This window comes from Lathyrus oleraceus, chromosome 6, assembly GCF_024323335.1.
Source record: "Lathyrus oleraceus cultivar Zhongwan6 chromosome 6, CAAS_Psat_ZW6_1.0, whole genome shotgun sequence".
NCBI classification, from domain to species: domain Eukaryota; kingdom Viridiplantae; phylum Streptophyta; class Magnoliopsida; order Fabales; family Fabaceae; genus Lathyrus; species Lathyrus oleraceus.
Genome location: NC_066584.1, coordinates 164,045,952 through 164,051,951, shown reverse-complemented (window position 1 = coordinate 164,051,951; position 6,000 = coordinate 164,045,952).

Genomic DNA, 6,000 nt, shown 5'->3' with positions numbered 1-6,000 from the left:
TTATTGTTTCCAAGGGAAAAGGGAAAAGTACAAACAAAACCCAAAAATAAGAAGTTTTTAAATCAAAACTAATAAAATGCTAGAGATTACAGGTAAGGGGGTTAGTTACACAGAGGGAAGGTGTTATCATCCAAAGTATCCTAGGTACTCCTAGAGAGCCCTTGTGTGCATATGTATTTTTGTGCAAATGATGTTTACAATAAATAGAATGGAGGAATGAGAAAAGAATTCATTAATTATATTTTTATGTTTGACAAGACCTTCGGACTTGTGCCTACGTACCTGTCATACCCCAATTTTGTCCGGGCATATTTAAATTTTCATAGAATTGATTCCATTTTTTATTTTTGCATCATATGCATAGCATGACATACATTGCATCATGAATAACACCTAAAATGTCAGTCAAAATGAATTTATTTGAGAATACAGACAAATCGGTTGAATTGTTAAAATTTGAGGAAACAATGTATTTTTTAAAATAATGTGTTTTGTACTGATCATTTTAGTGTGTCCGATTTAATTTTTCGAGTAAGTTCATATCCAATTTCTATTTTTTAATCAGGTCATTTTATTTATTTATTTAAAATATCAAGTTAGATAATTAAAGCTTTTATTTGTGATAATTATATTTTTCTCAAAAAAAAATGAATAACAAATTGATTTTTAGAATAATAACATTAAATTTTAAAAAAAAAAAAAAAGCATTGGATTCTCATTTTTTATTTTTGCCAGCTAGCACCTTCCACGAATTCCTCACTATCTCTCTCCACTCCCAACAAAATCTTCACCATTTCCTCTCTCTCTGAAATGAGAAAACGACAAAAAAAATATAATAATAAAAGATCTCTCAAATCCACTCCCTCACAGATCCCACGCGTATTCACTCATAGAGACATTTCTCTGAATCCTCACACGCGTTTTCTCTCTTCCCTTGCACAAACCCTAAATCAGCCTCACTCTCTTCTCATCCACTGCCGCCGCTACCACCGTGAATCATCTCACACAAACCCTCCTCACCGTCAAATCGCAACCCCACAACCATCTCTCGTCATCATCTTCATCGCGACCTCACCATCACTCCAACACCGATTCACCCTCATACCCTTCAACGAAAAACTCTTCCTCCTTCGCTCAACTACCTTCATCGCTCACACAAAAACCCACCATCGCACAATAGAAAAGCCGCTCACCACAATCAAAACCCTCACCGACGGATTCATCTGCCGTTACCCTTCAATTGATCTTTACCAACCTATCCAAGCATCTCTCTGTTTCAACCGATTGACTCGCAACCGACCTGTTGCGAGTTATCGTGGCTAGTTGTTGTTTATATTTAAACTGGTTACAAATTGTTTTTTATTTTGCATAACGAAATCACGATTTCAGCATCAAAGAGTCTAAGAAGAGAAAGTCGAAGTGGAGATATCCGATTTGGGACCAAAGTTGTGGATTTCAGCGGCACCAATTCGACAATGTTTACGGTAATAACGTTTGAATTCCATGATTGAGTTGTTGAGATCGTTAGTTAAATGTTTAATTTTCTGCGAATCTAGACTCGGGACGCTGTTGCTATTTCATGTTGTGGCCATGGATACCGTTATAAGATCATAGATGTTATACCCTTGGGATGTTCCTGTCTTAAAATTCTGGTTTTATTGTTTTTGTATAAAGACTGCTTTTGTCTTAAAGTTCTGGGTTTATGTTGATGCTATAGATTTATCAGGATAAACTGAACTTTGACTATTGTAATTCTTATGTTGTGTATATGTGTGGATTAATAGGTTGATGTTACATTTGTTGTGATTTGCTATTAGCAATGGTTGTTGAGACGAGAGGGAATGAAAGCGTAAAAAACATTTTTGGAAATACACCATTTAATCCTTTTTAATTTTTCAAATTCTTAGTTAAATTGAAATTGATGAAGTTTAGAAGGTGACCGACAGTTTTGTATTATATATTGTTTCAACCTTTTAACGCATTTTTTATGGTTATATTGTACAGATTTGATAAGTTAGAACGGTTGTTATTAGATTTCAATACAATTCCTTTGAATTTTAATTACGGTGAATCCGACATTTGTATGTCGTTATTCTGTAGAAGTTCCAATACAGCAAAAGAATACTTTCACCGAGTTTCGAAGTTGCGAATAATATCAATCATTGTTATCTCGCCATAACCGGTTTTTAGCACATTTTGTGACTACCATGATTCGAGTTTTGTAAATCAATGTTATCATATATTTCTTTTTTAATTAATCAATTTAAATGTTGTTTAATTAATTAATTAACATTAATTAATTTTAATTAACATAATTATTTTTTTAAGTAAATAATTTTGGTGATTAGTTTTAGTTAAATTAATTAATTAATTCAATCAAATTTTGAGAAATTAATTTGGTTAATTAGAAAACCATTTCATTTCATTCCAATTCCAAACCATCTTTTCATAATCACTCTCAATTCATTTCCAATTCAATTTCATCATCCAACACAAACCAATTTTAAAAAAGGCACAAATCACAATTCTCGATTCAACATCGAGCCCATTTTAAAACACCCTTGTAAGTCGATTGCTCTTAGCATCGCCATCAACCTCACATAGCTTACTCTTGGGTTTCCTTACAATGAAACCTACTTGGTTATTGATTAATCGAGTAGATGAAATAATACACTAAAAAAATTCATTTATTCATAAACATGAATTCAAATCATTTTTTCCAAACCACTTCAATTTCAAAAGGATTTTCTTTCTTAACATAAACTTGGGATGAAAATGAGATAGGAGGCGTACGCCTTACTATTTCTCAATTACTCGAATAATTGGCGTACGCCATATTGCGCGAGTTCTTGTCACCCGATTAAATCTTAAATCGCACAATTTCAAATCATTTTTCAAAATCAAATATAATTTTCAAATTCAAATCATTCAAACCAAAGACTTCAAATCATAATATTTTAAATCATTTCTACAAAATCCTCTTAATTAATCTTTGGATGAAAAGGAGAATAGTGAGCATCCGCTTCATTATCTCTCGATTATACGAATAATTGGCGTATGCCATATTGCTCGGATTTTCGTCATTCAAATAAAACCCTTAATCATATACATTCAAACCTCATTTTCTAAATCAATTACAAATCCTACAAACATTTAATTCTATATTTCAGATGAAAAGAGGATAGGAGGCGTACGCCTCACTATCTTTCGATTATTCGAATAATTGGCGTACGCCATATTGCTCGAATCTTCGTCATCAAATCAAAACCACAATCGAATAAATCCAAACCTACCAATAAAAATACAAATTATTTTCACAAATCAAATACGACATCCAAACGTATCTTTTACAATTTAAACTTCGGATGATAAAAGATGAGAGGCGTACGCCTCGCCATCTCTCGATTATTTGAATAATTGGCGAACGCCATATTGCACAAATTATCGACTTCCGACTAAAACACGCTAAATAAACTTGGATAAAGGAATAAGTGGCGTACGCCTCATTATCCTTTGAATAAGCAAGTAGGAGGCGTACGCCTCACTACCGTGCATATTCAACATCCACAAACAAACTTTCAGAATAATTCGAACGAAAAAGGAGTAGAAGGCGGACGCCTTATTACTCCTCGAAAGAATTGGACGATTGGTGTACACCACATTGCTCAACCTTTCGTCGTTCTTCAAAAAACATCTCAAACAAATCAAACTAATTTCTCGCCCCCGCGCGATCGAAACCAAAAAACATCCAACACATCAATTCAACTCGTCACCCCCGCGTGACCAAGACCCTTTCAAAAGAACACTGTCAATCCTTTCTAATGCGCACAACAAACCAACGCTTAAGCCTCCACCGAGAGTAGACAAGCCAGCGTTTAGCCTTTAGAACGCGATCTACACAGTCATTCATAAAAGACACCAACAAAACCGTAGTTCCCCGAACTACGAATGCTCTGATTTCCTTATTGCACCATAAGGATACGTAGGCAGGAGATTGCTGTATCTTCGCGAGCACACTAATAAAAAACCTCCCCATTTCCCCTTCTGAGGTCTTCATCCATCTCTATCTAATATTTAATTACTCGAAGAAAGCGAATAACATTTAACTAACATTCAAATAGCAAATTAGACTAAAAGGTTCCCGTTGAGTACAACGGACGTGAGGGGTGCTAATATCTTCCCCTTGCGTAATCGACTCCCAAACCCGAATATGGTTGCGACGACCATTATTCTATTTTTCTTAAAGGTTTTATCGATATTTTCCTATTCCTTCATTGGAATAAATAAAGTTCGGTGGCGACTCTGTTCGAACTAAATTTTTTCCGCGACCATCGCGAGGAATCGCATTTTTCGAGGTGCGACAGATTCCTCGCGATGGTCGCGGAAATATTTATGTTCGAACAGAGTCGCCACCGAACTTTATTTATCCCAATGAAGGAATAGAAAAATATCGATAAAACCTTTGAAAAATAGAATAATGGTCGTCGCAACCATATTCGGGTTCAGGAGTCGATTACGCAAGGGGAAGGTATTAGCACCCCTCACGTCCGTTGTACTCAACGGGAACCTTTTAGTCTAATTTGCTATTTGAATGTTAGTTAAATGTTATTTGCTTTCTTCGAGTAATTAGAGTTGATAATAGAGATGGATGAAGATCTCAAAATGGGAAATGGGAGGTTTTTTATTAGTGTGCTCGCGAAGATACAGCAATCTCCTGCCTACGTATCCTTATGGTGCAATAAGGAAATCAGAGCATTCGTAGTTCGGGCTACTACGAATATTTGTTGGGTTTTGTTTTGATGAACGACTGTGTAGGTCGGCGTTCTAACGGCTAAACGCTGGCATGTCTACTCTCGGGGGAGGCTCTAGCACTGATTTGTTGTGCGTATTAGAAAGGATTAACAGTGTTCTTTTTGGTCACGCGGGGGTGACAAGTTGAATTGATGTGTTTGGGTTTGATTGGTTTCGATCGCTCGGGGGCGAGAAATTAGGTTTGATTTGTTTTGAGATGCTTTGGAGAACGACGAAACATTGAGCAATGTGGTGTTCACCAATTGTCCAATTCTTTCGAGGAATAATAAGGCGTCCGCCTTCTAGTCCTTTTTCGTTCGAATTATTTCGAAAGTTTGTTTGTGGATGTTGAATATGCACGGTAGTGAGGCGTACGCCCCCTACTTGCTTATCCAAAGAATAATGAGGCGTACGCCACCTATTCTCTTATCCAAATTTACTTAGCGTGTTTTAGTCGGAAGTCGATAATTTGTGCAATATGGCGTACGCTAATTATTCAAATAATCGAGAGATGGCGAAGCGACCGCCTCCCATCTTTTGTCATCCGAGGTTTAAATTGTAAAAGATATATTTGGATGTTGCATTTAATTTGCGAAGATAGTTTGAATTTATTCGATTGTGTTTTAATTTGATGACGAAGATTCGAGCAATGTGGCGTACGCCAATTATTCGAATAATCGAGAGATAATGAAGCGGATGCTCACTATTCTCCTTTTCATTCAAAGAATAATTATTAAGATAAAGCTTTTAGAATTTATAATTAATTGAGGGAGTAATTTTAATTTTATGGAGTTTTAGGGTTTTAATTAAATGACAAAAATTCGAGCAATATGGCGTACGCCAATTATTCGAATAATCGAGAGATAATGGAGCGGATGCTCATTAATCTCCTTTTCATTTAAAGATTAATTATTTAAAATAGAGACTTTTAGAATAATTAAATTGGGAAAATGATTTCAATTTTAGAGTTTTTTTTAGGTTTTAATTAAATGACGAAAATTCGAGCAATATGGCGTACGCCAATTATTCGAATAATCGAGAGATAGTGAAGCGGAAGCTTACTATTCTCCTTTTCATTCATTTTTTTATTAAAAAAAATAATTATTTTATTTTATTATTGTAAAATATATAATTATTTATAATATATGGAATGCTTATTTTATTAAAAAAAAATCTTGATTTCATTTAATCATTATAAAAAATATATAA